Below are 15,895 nucleotides of genomic sequence, written 5' to 3' on the forward strand. Positions count from 1 at the left end.
GATTCAAATGAATTCTTTTTAACGGCTGAGTAATACTCCATTGTGTATATGTACCACTGCTTTCTTATCCATTCATCTGCTGATGGACATCTAGGTTGTTTCCATGTCCTGGCTATTATAAACAGTGCTGCGATGAACATTGGGGTACATGTGTCTCTTTCAATTCTGGTTTCCTCCGTGTGTATGCCCAGCAGTGGGATTGCTGGGTCATAAGGGAGTTCTATTTGCAATTTTTTAAGGAATCTCCACACTGTTCTCCATAGTGGCTGTACTAGTTTGCATTCCCACCAACAGTGTAGGAGGGTTCCCTTTTCTCCACACCCTCTCCAGCATTTATTGCTTGCGGATTTTTGGATCGCAGCCATTGTGACTGGTGTGAAGTGGTACCTCATTGTGGTTTTGATTTGCATTTCTCTAATAATGAGTGATGTTGAGCATCTTTTCATGTGTTTGTTAGCCATCCGTATGTCTTCTTTGGAGAAATGTCTATTTAGTTCTTTGGCCCATTTAGACCTAATTGATATCTATAGGACATTTCACCCCAAAACAATGAATTTCACCTTTTTTTCAAGTGCTCATGGAACCTTCTCCAGGATAGATCACATCCTGGGCCATAAATCTAAACTTGATAAATTCAAAAAAATCGAAATCATTCCAAGCATCTTTTCTGACCATAATGCATTAAGATTAGATCTCAATTATAGGAGAAAAACTATTAAAAATTCCAAAATATGGAGGTTGAACAACACACTTCTGAATAACCAACAAATCACAGAAGAAATCAAAAAAGAAATCAAAATATGCATAGAAACTAATGAAAATGAAAACACAACGCAAAACCTGTGGGACACTATAGAAGCAGTGCTAAGAGGAAAGTTCATAGCAATACAGGTATACCTCAAGAAACAAGAAAAAAGTCAAATAAATAACCTAACTCTACACCTAAAGCAACTAGAAAAGGAAGAATTGGAGAACCCCAGAGTTAGTAGAAGGAAAGAAATCTTAAAAAATTAGGGCAGAAATAAATGCAAAAGAAACAAAAGAGACCATAGCAAAAATCAACAAAGCCAAAAGCTGGTTCTTTGAAAGGATAAATAAAATTGACAAACCATTAGCCAGACTCATCAAGAAGCAAAGAGAGAAAAATCAAATCAATAAAATTAGAAATGAAAATGGAGAGATCACAACAGACAACACAGAAATACAAAGGATCATAAGAGACTACTATCAGCAGTTATATGCCAATAAAATGGACAACGTGGAAGAAATGGACAAATTCTTAGAAAAGTACAACTTTCCAAAACTGAACCAGGAAGAAATAGAAAATCTTAACAGACCCATCACAAGCACGGAAATTGAAACTGTAATCAGAAATCTTCCAGCAAACAAAAGCCCAGGTCCAGACGGCTTCACAGCTGAATTCTACCAAAAATTTCGAGAAGAGCTAACACCTATCCTCCTCAAACTCTTCCAGAAAATTGCAGAGGAAGGTAAACTTCCAAACTCATTCTATGAGGCCACCATCACTCTAATACCAAAACCTGACAAAGATGCCACAAAAAAAGAAAACTACAGGCCAATATCACTGATGAACATAGATGCAAAAATCCTTAACAAAATTCTAGCAATCAGAATCCAATAACACATTAAAAAGATCATACACCATGACCAAGTGGGCTTTATCCCAGGGATGCAAGGATTCTTCAATATCCGCAAATCAATCAATGTAATTCACCACATTAACAAATTGAAAAATAAAAACCATATGATTATCTCAATAGATGCAGAGAAGGCCTTTGACAAAATTCAACATCCATTTATGATAAAAAAACTCTCCAGAAAGCAGGAATAGAAGGAACATACCTCAACATAGTAAAAGCTAAATCTGACAAACCCACAGCAAACATTATCCTCAATGGTGAAAAATTGAAAGCATTTCCCCTAAAGTCAGGAATAAGACAAGGGTGCCCACTTTCACTGCTACTATTCAACATAGTTCTGGAAGTTTTGGCCACAGCAATCAGAGCAGAAAAAGAAATAAAAGGAATCCAAATTGGAAAAGAAGAAGTAAAACTTTCACTGTTTGCAGATGACATGATCCTCTACATAGAAAACCCTAAAGACTCCACCAGAAAATTATTAGAGCTCATCAATGAATATAGTAAAGTTGCAGGATATAAAATCAACACACAGAAATCCCTTGCATTCCTATACACTAATAATGAGAAAGTAGAAAAAGAAATTAAGGAAACAATTCCATTCACCATTGCAATGAAAGAATAAAATACTTAGGAATATATCTACCTATAAAAGTTTTAAAACACACATTCTTTCATAAGGTTGTAGGTTTAAAGGCTGATGTAAATAACTGAGTAGAGAGGCAAATCTTGACGACCCAAAAGAGGCAAGTCACACAAATGAAGTCCTAACAAACAACTGTGAATGAGTATAAAATAGACAACGGTAAGATTGTGCATCAGATATACTTCTAACATACTTTTCAATTTTTATAAAGATCCTAAATATTCATCCAAAGTAGCGGAGATGAAGTGAAATGTGCAGTACATATGGAGATGTGATGATGGAAGGATTCAGCCTCTTCTATACCCAACCTCTCCTTCCTTATTATTGAATAACCCCTGTGGTCCCTGGGTTTGGGAAGATTCCCCTGGAGAAGCAAATGGCAATCCACTCCAGGACTATTGCCTGGAAAGTCCCATGGACAGAAGAGACTGGTAGGCTACAGTCCATGGGGTCGCAAAGAGTCAGACACGACTGGGTGACTTCACTCACCTGTATTACAGAAGTTGTTCAATATTTCCAGTTGAAATGCCATAGCCACCCTTGTAATAGCTTTAGCCAGTGAGAATAAGGATGATTCACTCTCTGTGATCAATGAAACAAGCAATTTCTCCCTGACCCCTTTTCTGTCTTCTTCTCTACAATGAGGAAGAGTAGACTGAAACTTCATCAGGAATCTGCTATAGACATACCTTGGAGGTAATGTGGCTTTGGTTCCAGACCACCACAATAAAGCATATATCACAATAAAGTGAGTCACACAAAAAATTTCCCCAGTCCATACACAAGTGATGTTTATACTATCTGTAGTGTACTGCGGTACAATACTATTCAAGTGTACAATAATAGCTTTATGTCTAAAAAACAAAGTGCATACCTTAATGGAAAAAAATACTTTACTTTTTAGTTTTAGCTAAAAAAATGATAACCATCAACTGAGCCTTCACTGAGTTCTATCTCTTTGTTGGTGGAGGATACTCTCTTGATATTGATGAGTGCTGACTGAGCATAGTGGAGGATACTGACACAATTTCTTAAAATAAGACAACAATGAATTTTGCCACACTGATTGATTAATTTCTTTTATGAAAAATTTCTCTGCAACATACAATGCTGCTGTTTGATAGCATTTTAGCCACAATAGAACCTTCAACATTGGAAATTCGGTTCAAACTCATTGATGCTTTGCCAAATAAGTTCAACCAATATTCTAAATTGCTGGTTGTCATTTCAATGATCTTCTTGGGATTTTCACCTGGGTAGATTCCATCTTAAGAAACTGCTTTCTTTGCTCATTTATAAGAAGCAACTGCTCATCTGTGAAAGTTTTGCCGTGAGACTGGAGCATTTCAGTCACATTTTTAGGCTCCACTTCTAATTCTGGTTTTTGCAATTTTCACAACATCTGCAATTACTTCCTCCACTGAAATCTTGGACTCCTCAAAATAATCCATGAAAGCTGGAATCAACTTTTTCCGAACTCCTGTTAAGGTTGACATTTTGATCTCTTCCCATGAATCACGAATGTTTTTAATGGCATCTAGAGTGTTGAATCCTTTCCAGAAGATTTTCAATTTACTTTTGCCCAGATTCATCAGAGAAATCACTATCTGTGGCAGTTATAGCCTTAGGAAATGTATTTCTTAGATAAGATGACTTGAAATTTGAAATTACTCCTTGATTCATGGGTTGCAGAACAGATGTTGTGTTCAGATCAGTTCAGTTCAGTTGTTCAGTCATGTCCAAATCTTTGCGACCCCATGAACCACAACACACCAGGCCTCCCTGTCTCTCACCAACTCCCAGAGTCCACCCAAACCCATGTCTGTTGAGTCGGTGATGCCATCCAACCATCTCATCCTCCGTCGTCCCCTTCTCCTCCTGCCCTCAATATTTCCTAGCATCAAGGTCTTTTCAAATGAGTCAGCTCTTTGCATCAGGTGGCCAAATTATTGGAGTTTCAGCTTCAACATCAATCATTCCAATGAACAACCAGGACTGATCTCCTTTAGGATGGACTGGTTGGATCTCCTTGCAGTCCAAGGGACTCTCAAGATTCTTCTCCAACACCACAGTTCAAAAGCATCAATTCTTCAGTGCTCAGATTTCTTTATAGTCCAACTCTCACATCCACACATGACCACTGGAAAAACCATAGCCTTGACTAGAGGGACCTTTGTTGGCAAAGTAATTTTGTGTTAGCAGGCATGAACATAATATTAATCTTATACATCTGAATCAGACTCTTGGGTGACCAGGTGCATTTTTGATGGGCAATAATGTTTTGAAAGGAATATTTTTCTGAGCAATGGATATCAACAGTGGCATTAATGGGTATCAACAGTGTCCTTAAAATATTCAGTAAACCATGTTCTAAATAGATGTGCTGTTTGTTATCCAGGCTTTATTGCTCCATTTACAGACCATAGACAGAGTATGCTTAGCATAATTCTTAAAGACCCTAGGATTTTGGGAATGGTAAATAAGCTTTGGCTTCAACTTACAAGTCACCAGCTGCATTAGTCCCTAGCAGGAGAGTAAGCCTGCCTTTTCAAACTTTGAAGCTAGGCATTGACTCCTCCTCTTTAGCTATGAAAGTCCTAGATGGCATCTTCTTCCAATATAAGGCTGCTTTGTCTACATTATAAATCTGTACTTCTATGATATGGAGATAGCATTTTTCCTCAAATCTCATGAGGCAACCTCCACTAGCTCATTCAAACTTTTCTTCTGCAGCTTTCGCCGATCTACCAGCCTTCACAGAATTGGAGAGAGTTACTTTGTCCTGGATTAGGCTTTGGCTTAAGAGAATGTTATGGATGGTTTGATCTTCTATCCAACCACTAAAGTCTGAATCAGTTACAAGGCTCTTTAATTTCCGATAATTCATGTGTTCACTGGACTAGCACCTTTAATTTCCTTCAAGAACTTTGCCTTTTCATTCATAATTTGGCTGTTTGGGGCAAGTCAGTTTTAGTCCTATCTTGGCTTCTGACATGCCTTTCTAGCTAAACTTAATCATTTCTAACTTTTGATTTAATATGTTCCTTTCATTTGAACACTTACAGGTCATTAGAGGGTTAATAATTGGTCTAATTTCAACATGCTCTTTCTCAGGACATTGGGAGATCTGAGGAGAGGGAGAGAGACCAGGGACCAACCAATCAGTAGAGCAGTCAGAACACACATAATATTTACTAAATTCACCATCTTAGGATTAGTTTGTGGCACCCCAAAACAATTACAATAGTGATGTCAAATGTCACTGATCACAGATCACTGTAACAAATATACTAATGATGAAAAATTTTGAAGTACTGCAAGAGTAACCAAAATGTCACACAGAGACAGGAAATGAAGAATGCTTTGGAAAAAAAGCCCTACTAGACTTTCTAGATGCAGGGTTGCCACAAACCTTCAATTTATAAAAAAAAAAAAAAAAAAAAGTAGCATCTGTGAAGTGCAGAAAGTGAGGTACTGTAAAAGGAGGTCTGCCTGTATCTCTGATGTACTGAGAATGGAAGACAATCATTGCATGCATAGTCAGTTGTGTCCAGCTCCTTGAGATCCCATGGACTGTAGCCCGCTAGACTTCCCTGTCCAAGGAATTTTCCAGGTAGGTATACTGGAGTGGGTTGCCATTTCCTACTACAAAGACACTCATTACTAATCTCTAATAAGCATAAAGCTGCCACAAGAAGACATGTGCTGTCTTACTTCATATAAGTTTTATCTAAAGGAAAAATAAGCCTCTAACTTGCCTTTTAAAAATATTTACTAAACATGTTTCTTGAAATAGATACAATTTGGAAGTATTGGTAGTAACACAACCTTAAATGTGGCTGAACAAAAGTGATGAGGAAATATTACATGAGTTTCATATGGTTCAAAATAGAGTTGGTATTAAAATAATACTAATAAACATTTGACCTAATGAGGTAGATGACCCTAGAGCCTATTAAACAGAGTACAACAGGTGAGAAAGAGCAAGACAAATGTTGTATATTAATGCATGCATATGGAATCTAGTCAGATGGTACTGATGGACCTATTTGCAGGGCAGCAGAGGAGACACAGACAGAGAGAACAGACTTGTGGACACAGTGGGGGAAGGAGAGGGTGGGATGGATTGACAGAACAGTACAGAAACATATGCATTACCATATGTAAAACAGATAGTAAATGGGATATGCTGTGTGGCACAGGGAGCTCAACTCATTTCTCTGTGACAACCTAGTGGGGTAGCATATGGTGGGAGGTGGGAAGGAGGTTCAGAGGGAAGGGATATATGTATACTTGTGACTGGTTCATGTTGATGTATGGCAGAAGCCAACACAGTATTGTAAAGCAATTATCCTCCAATTTGAAAAAGAGGAAAAAAAAAATTTGGTCAAACCATTACTTGATGTATTTTTGAGAATAGACTACATACTTATTGAGACTGTAAAACCAAAGAAAATGGTACGGAATGTTTAAGATATTCCATATGATGACTCCTTGTTGTTTTTAGCAAAGTTCATGAAGAAAAATATGAATTAAGGACAAAGTTATCGCAGCTGTAAGCAAGAATCAAAGGAAATCCCATTACGATAGTAGGGGTGCTCTCTCCCTGTGCAGACATCACCGAGAGGGCCATGATTTGGAGTCCTGTACAGGAGAAAAGCCAACTGTTGCTGCTCTGCAGCCCAAATGGAAATTCTTAAAGCAGTTATTGCAGGCAGGTAATCTTAGCAAGAGTGTCACTGATGTATCCACCAGACTTGCTTGCTTTATTTTTTGTTTTATTAATATTGTTAGCCTTATTCTTACATATTTATTTTTTTAAATTTATTTAGTTATTTTAATTGGAATTCTCCAACTACTTTACAATATTGTGAAGTCACATATTGCATATACATTTTGGTCATATATATTTTTAATCATGTGACCAAGATTTAAGATTTATTAATAAAAGTATAGCAAATACTTTTATTTAATAAAGATATAATAAAAGAATGCTGCTCAGACGTTCAGACATGTTTGACTCTTTGAAACCACATGAACTGTAGACCACCAGGCTCCTCTGTTCATGGGCTTCTCCCAGCAAGAATACTAGAGTGACGTGCCTTTTTCTCCCCCAGGGAATCTTTCTGACCCAGGAATAAAATCTGCATCTCTTACTACTTCTGTATTGGCAGGCAGATTTTTTACCACCAGTGCCACCTTTCTAATATAAACAGGAGCTCTGAAAATAATCCTTAAAAATCAGGTTTTGGAAAATATTCTAAAATTATTGAATATATTTTTAAATAGCTCTCTAAAGTAGAAGTCTACATCTTTATGTACTTAGTTGAAAATGTATTCTGAGTAGATGATTGAAAATTTTTAAAAAAGATCAAATGTGATTTAGTTTTACTGACACTAGCTAATAAGGCTATAAGAATATCTGACTCTCTGCAGATTGTATGAATGAAGTCGTATCTATAAATAGTAGGATATTTTTGGCTAAAAACTCCTTTAAGTGAGCAACAGGGGATTAAATTGATATCTGAGATGGTATTCATTAGCAATAATTATTTTAATTATCATTGCTTCTTATTACTTAAAATTTAAGATGACTGAAATTTAATGAGATCATCAGTTCTAATATGTTCCAGATTTTGATAGTATTTCTTGATTTATTAGATAAATATGCATGAAAGTATACATCATGAGCAGAGTAAGGCTAAGTCAAATGCTTACATATTATTTTAGTGAAGAAGAGAGAGAAAATCAGACTTAGTAATAACTCAGGCTGATGGTAACTGAATAAATCTTAGGTATCTATAGAATAGAAGATAATCCTTAGAATTCCGAGTTTTGTAAATTAGAAAATAAACTGAGGTTCAAGTTTAAAGTTGGCAAACATTGCATTTTGTCATTAAAATAAGTTAAATGGTACTTTTATACATATATACACAAAAGGCAACATGTTAAAATATAGGACACTTCTGAAAATATATACCTTAATAAAACTTCTATTCTGTTTGCTTTTCTCACTGTACTGTGGTTATGTAAAATCATACAGTCAGGTGTTGGTCAAAAGATTAGCACCAAGATCCACTGGTAGAGTGGATAGAATTTAGGAAAGAGTCAGGAGACCAAATTTTAGTTAAGCCTCTATTGATATCCTTGTTGGCGCAGTTACATAAAGCCATCATTTCCTTTTTTTGTTAAAGAAAAACAAGCAAACAATAAGAAAAAAAAAACTTCCTTATTCAAAAATATGTGTGAAATAAAATGTCCTTGTGAAAGCATATTTTGAATAGCATAATATAAAAGATTACTTATTAGTTTTCCCTAAATAGTATTTATAAAGGATGACTGCTAAACTAGAAGAAACTCTCTAGGGTTAAAGTTTCATAGAGTGCTACATTTGACTTGGAGTATAAATAGTACTGTTATTAGAAATGACATTGTTTTAAATATTAATATTAATATTAAATTTAAATATCATTAATTAATAGTTAATTGATAATATAAATATAAATATTAATATTAATAACATAGGTTCTGAATCTGGAAAACAGTTCTCAACAGGTTTACACAGATTCTGTAAAGGTCTTAAAATTGGGCAAAACTATAAATCTTCTGTGCATGTGAATACACTTTTTAGAAGTATTAAGGACCACATATTTATAAATAATATTTTTAAGAGGAGAAACTAAAACAAATAACTTAGATGTTCAGAATACACATTCTTTTCAAGCTCATATGGAATATTCTTCAGGATAGATCACAGACTAAGCCACAAAACACGTATCAAAATATACAAGCAGCTCATGCAGCTCAATACCAGAAAAATAAATAACCCAATCAAAAAATGGGCCAAAGAACTAAACAGACATTTATCCAAAGGAGACATATAGATGGCTAATAAACACATTAAAGATGCTCAACATCACTCATTATCAAAGAAATGCAAATTAAAATCACAATTAGGCACCATTTTGGGCTGGTCAGAATGGCTGCTATCAAAAAGTTTACAAACAATAAATGCCGGAGAGGGTATGGAGAAAAGGGAACCCTCTTACACCACTGGTGGGAATGCAAACCTGTACAGCCACTATGGATAATACTGTGGACATTCCTTAAAAAAACTGGAAATAGAACTCCCATTTGACCCATCAATCCCACTGCTGGGCATACACACCAAGGAAACCAGAATTGAAAGAGACATATGTACCCCCAATGTTCATTGCAGCACTGTTTACAATAGCTATGACATGGAAGCAACCCAGATGTCCGTCGGCAGAAGAATGGATAAGAAAGTTGTGGTATGCATACACAACAGAATATTACTCAGCTATTACAAAGAATGCATTTGAATCAGTTGTAATGAGGTGGATAAAACTGGAGCCTATTATACAGAGTGAAGTAAGTCAGAAAGAAAAACACCAATACAGTATATTAATGCATATATAATTTAGAAAGATGGTAACGATGACCTTATATGCGAGACAGCAAATGAGACACAGATGTAAAGAAGAGACTTTTCGACTCTGTAGGAGAGGATGAGGGTGGAATGATTTGGGAGACCAGCATTTTATCATGTATAATATCATATGTGAAAAAGATAGCCAGTCCAGGTTCTATGCATGAGACAGGGTGCTCAGGGCCAGTGCACTGGGATGACCCTGAGAGATGGGATGGGGAGGGAGGTGGAAGGGGGGTTAAAGATGGGGGACACATGTACACCCATGGCTGATTCATGTCAATATGTGGCAAACACCACTACAATATTGCTAAGAAATTAGCCCCCAATTAAAATAAATAAATTAATTTAAAAATAAAATAAAATATATAAGGTCCTGGAATTAGAAAAAAAAAAGATTTAAGAGGATAAAAGAAAATATATCAAGCATTTTTTTTTTCTGACAACAGAAATAAGAAACCAGAAATCAACTGCAGGAAGAAAAATGGGAAAAGCATCAACACATGGAGATTAAACAACATGCTACCTAAAAACAAATGCGGCAATGAAAAAATAAAAAAGAAATCATAAAAAAACTTGAGATGAATAAAGTTGGAAATATAGCACTTCAAAGTCTATGGGATGCAGCAAAAGCAGTTCTGAAGAGGAAAGCTCTCAGGCCTTCCTCAAGAAACAAGAAAAATCCCAATAACCAACCCGATCTACCACATCTTAAGGAATTAGGAAAAGAGCAAACAATGCCCAAAGTCAGCAGAAGGAATAATTATAATAATGATCAGAGAAAAAATAAATTAAATAGAGGTCAAAGAACAGTAGAAAAGATCAATGAAAAGAAGAACACTTTTTTGAAAAGATAAACAAGATTAACAAAACTTTATACTTACCAAGAAGAAAAGAGAGGAATCAAATAAAATAAATAATTAAAGAGAAAAAATAAAATCCAATACCAGAGACACAAAATATTAAGAGAATACTGCAAACACTTATATAGCAATAAATTTGACAATCTAGATGAAATGCACAAAGTTCTAGAAGCATACAACCTGCCAAGACTGAATCAAGAAGAAACAGATGATCTGAACCAACCTATTACTAACAGTGAAATTGATGTTTAAAAAAAAAAGAAAAACTTCCCAAGAAACAAAGTCCAGGACCCGATGGATTTACAGAAGAATTCTAATGAACATATAAGGAAGAGCTAATATCTATTTTCCTCAAACTATTTCAAAAAAATTGAAGATATAACACTGCCAAATCTAGTCTATGAGGAAATAATTACTCCGATGCCAAAACCAGACAAAGACATGACAAAAAGAAAATTACAGGCCAACATACTAATGAGTATAGATGCAAAAATTCTGAAAAAATATTAACAAATCAAATTCAACAACATATAAAAGTATCATATACCATGATTAAGTGGGATTCATTCAAGAGATGGTTCACTGTTTACAAATCAACCAATGTGATACACCACATTAATGAAAAGAAAAATAGAATTTAAAAAAATCACATATATCAAAAAATAACATACATCTTGACACAAGTTGCATATTTCTCAAATTTCTCCACAGCACAAAACAAAAATAAATAGATGGCATTATGATATTATGGGGGACATAAATTCATCTCTGTCAATACAAGAGAGGAGAAAAGTTTTATCAGCATAATAAATAAGGCATATCTTAAAGACCAACATAGATAGCATATTCAAAAGCAGAGACATGACTTTGCCAACAAAGGTCGGACAAGTCAAAGCTATGGTTTTTCCATCAGTCATGTATGGATGTGAAAGTTGGACTGTGAAGAAAGCTGAGTGCCGAAGAATTGATGCTTTTGAACTGTGGTGTTGGAGAAGACTCTTGAGAGTCCCTTGGACTGCAAAGAGATCCAACCAGTCCATTCTAAAGGAGATCAGTCCTGGGTGTTCTTTGGAAAGACTGATGCTAAAGCTGAAACACCAATACTTTGGCCAACTCATGGGAAGAGTTGACTCATTGGAAAAGACTCTGATGCTGGGGGGCATTGGGGGCAGGAGGAGAAGGGGACGACAGGATGAGATGGCTGGATGGCATCACTGACTTGATGGACATGAGTGTGGGTGAACTCTGGGAGTTGGTGATGGACAGGAAGGCTTGGTGTGCTGCGGTTCACGGGGAAGAGGGAAACGGGTGAGATCAAGTCTTTTCAACATGCATATTTGTGTATTCTAACATTTGGAGCAATAATTCTACTATCTATAAATTGAAATTAAAATTGAATGGTTCATTAAAAATGTTTACCTTGACTGTATTCCTGATTTCGTTCCTTGCTGATATAATTTTACCCCATTCTTATTGATTTGAACATATTTGAAACTATATTTATCATCTATCATCTAAGAATTGTTGCTGCTACTGCTGTTAAGTCACTTCAGTTGTGTCCGACTCTGTGCGACCCCATAGACGGCAGCCCACCAGGCTCCCCCGTCGCTGGGATTCTCCAGGCAAGAACACTGGAGTGGGTTGCCATTTCCTTCTCCAATGCATGAAAGTGAAAAGCAAAAGTGAAGTCGCTCAGTCGTGTCCAACTCTTCCCAACCCCATGGACTGCAGCCCAGCAGGCTCCTCCGTCCATGGGTTCTCCAGGCAAGAGTACTGGAGTGGGGTGCCATTGCCTTTTCCAATGAATTGTTAATATATCTCAAATATTAGCTTTCTTATGCACTTTACAATTTCATAAGAGTGGCTTTTAAAGTATACATGGGAAAGGATTTACTTATATATACTCTGTGTGTGTGTGTGCGTGTGTGTGTGTGCATGTGCATGTGTGCGTGTGTGTAGGACACAGGAGAAGGGACATATGTCTCCTATCCCACTGGGAGACATGCTCTGGGTGAGGGTGTGTACAGACATATACATGCAATATTTTCAGACTTTATCTACTTCAAAACTGCATAGAACTGTATGCTAATGAATATGAGAGGAAACGTGCTCTGTACATAAGGATTGTTCCTATGTAGGTTTAGACCAAGCTATCCACTAAAGGGCTTCTCTCTCTAGCAGTTAATTCAGGGCTGTACATGGCTATGTACACATTAGCTGTTGGTTCCATATACACTGGTCAACAGCCTAACCTGGTCAGCAGGCAAACTTGTAGGGTATGAAAGAAGAGGAAGTTTTATCTAAGTGGTTGTTAGACAGATGGTGGATTCATTTCAACTGCATGAGAAATCATATTTTTTGAATAGAGATATAGGTACCCCTGTAACCTGTGCTGGACAAATATTTGCAGATGCCACTACTCTTTTTCTTTCATTTTATTTTTTTAATTGGAGGATAATTGCTTTACAGTATTGAATTGGTCTCTACCATATATCAACATGAATCATCCATAGGTATATTAATACATACGTGACCTGTATGTTTAACTCCCATCTCATCTGATTCCACCCCTCTAGGCTGTCATAGAGCACCTGATTTGAGTTCCCTGTGTCATACAGCAAATTTCCACTAGCTATCTATTTTACACAGTAATTTATATGTTCTGATGCTATGCTCTCAATTTGTCCCACCATCTCCTTACTCCATGTGACTTCACATTCCAGGTTGTCTGCCTCTAGGTGAGTGTTCACACCATCGAGATTATCTAAGTTGTGAAGATCTTTTTTGTACAGTTCTTCTGTGTATTCTTCCACCTCTTCTTAATATCTTCTGTTTCTGTTAGGTCCATGCCATTTCTGTCCTTTATTGAGCCCATCTTTGCATGAAATGTTCCTTTGGTATCTGACCCTGGAATGTGAAGTTGAGTGGGCCTTAGGAAGCATCACTATAAACAAAGCTAGTGGAGGTGATGGAATTCCAGTTGAGCTATTTCAATTCCTGAAAGATGATGCTGTGAAAGTGCTGCACTCAATATGCCAGCAAATTTGGAAAACCCAGCAGTGGACACAGGACTGGAAAAGGTCAATCTTCATTCCAATCCCAAAGAAAGACAATGACAAAGAATGCTCAAACTATTGCACAATTGCACTAATCTCACACACTAGCAAAGCAATGCTCAAAATTCTCCAAGCCAGGCTTCAACAATATATAAACTTCAAGATGTTCAAGCTGATTTTAGAAAAGGCAGAAGAACCAGAGATAAAATTGCCAACATCTATTGTATCATTGAAAAACAAGAGAGTTCCAGACAAACATCCATTTCCGCTTTATGGACTATGCCAAAGCCTTTGACTGTGCTGCTGCTGCTGCTGCTGTGTCACTTCAGTCATGTCCGACTCTGTGCGACACCATAGACAGCAGCCCACGAGGTTCTGCCGTCCGTAGGATTCTCCAGGCAAGAACACTGGAGTCGGTTGCCATTTCCTTCTCCAATGCCTGACAACGAAAAGTGAAAGTGAAGTTGCTCAGTCATGTCCGACTCTTAGCAACCCCATGGACTGCAGCCTACCAGGCTCCTCCGTCCATGGGGGTTTCCAGGCAAGAGTACTGGAGTGGGTTGCCATTGCCTTCTCCACTTGACTGTGTGGATCACAATAAACTGTGGAAAATTCTGAAAGTGATGAGAACAGCAGACCACCTGACCTGCCTCTTGAGAAATCTGTAAGCAGGTCAGGAAACAACAGTTAGAACTGGACATGAAACAACAGACTGGTTCCAAATAGGAAAAGGAGTACTTCAAGGCTGTATATTGTCACCCTGCTTATTTAACTTATATGCAGAGTACATCATGAGAAATGCTGGGCTGGATGAAACACAAACTGGAATCAAGATTGCCGGGAGAAATATAAATAAACTCAGATATGCAGATGACACCACCCTTATGGTAGAAAATGATGAAGAACTAAAGAGCCTCTTGATGAAAATGAAAAAGGAGAGTGAAAAAGTTGGCTTTAACTCAACATTCAGAAAACTAAGATTACGGCATCTGATCCCATCACTTCATGGCAAATACATGGGGAAACAGTGGAAACAATGGCAGACTGTGTTTTTTTTGGGGGGTGGGACTTGAATATCACTGTAGATGGTGGCTGCAGCCATCATATTAAATGACATGTACTCCTTGGAAGGAAAGTTGTAACCAACCTAGACAGCATATTAAAAAACAGAGACATTACTTTGCCAACAAAGGTCTGTCCAATTAAGGCTATTTTTTTTTTTTAACCAGTTCAAAGATTTTTTTTATTTCAGGACTTTGATTCTCCATGTTTGATTATTCAGTGACAGTTTGAATAATATATTAAATATATGTTTGATATCATAAAACCTAATACAACTTAAAATCTTAAATATTTCATTCAACAAAGTCAATGATTTAGTCTTTTTAAAAATCTTTCTTTTTTATAGTAAAGGGAATATTGCCCACTAGGATATAAAAATACATTCATTTAGATGTACAATCTTTTTTTTACAGATGCTTCTAAAATAATTCTTCAGTAAACATGGTATATAGATACATGTGTTCTTTAATTTTTATTCAATAAATTACATAAAAGCCTACTGAGAGCTTACAGTGAATGATGTCAGTTTGGATTCATGATCTCTGAAGAAGAAGATTTAGCTTTGGGACCAGGGACCAAACTTGATCACTCAAGAGCTTTTGCATAGCAGAGTTTTACTAAAGTATCGAAAGGGACAGAGAAACCTTCTGATATAGGCTATGGTTTTTGCAGTAGTCATGTATGGATGTGAGAGTTGGACTATAAAGCTGAGCACTGAAGAATTGATGCTTTTGAACTGTGGTGTTGGAGAAGACTCTTGAGAGTCCTTTCAACTGTCAGGAGATCCAACCAGGCCATCCTAAAGGAAATCAGTCCTAAATATTCTTTGGAAGGACTGATGTTGAAGCTGAAACTCCCAATAATTTGGCCACGTGATGTGAAGAACTGACTCATTTTAAAAGACTTTGATGCTGGGAAAGATTTAAGGCAGGAGGAGAAGAGGACGACAGAGGATGAGATGGTTGGATGGCATCACCGACTCAATGGACATGAGTTTGGGTAAACTCCAGGAGTTGGTGATGGATAGGGAAGCCTGGTGTGCTGCAGTCCATGGGGGTTGCAAAAAGTCGGACATGAATGAGCAACTGAACTGAACCAAAATCCTTCCTCCACTGTGTCCACAAGTCTCTTCTCTATGTGACCATCTCCACTGATGCCCT

The 15,895-nt window shown here is 36.9% G+C and overlaps 1 pseudogene; it reads right to left on the minus strand.

The window, feature by feature from the left end:
* Positions 1-3,254: 3,254 nt before the first annotated feature.
* The window catches only part of LOC128057586 (tigger transposable element-derived protein 1-like), a 63,553-nt pseudogene continuing 50,912 nt past the window's right edge, over positions 3,255-15,895 (minus strand).

Source organism: Budorcas taxicolor, chromosome 12 (genome assembly GCF_023091745.1).
Source record: "Budorcas taxicolor isolate Tak-1 chromosome 12, Takin1.1, whole genome shotgun sequence".
Lineage (NCBI taxonomy): Eukaryota > Metazoa > Chordata > Mammalia > Artiodactyla > Bovidae > Budorcas > Budorcas taxicolor.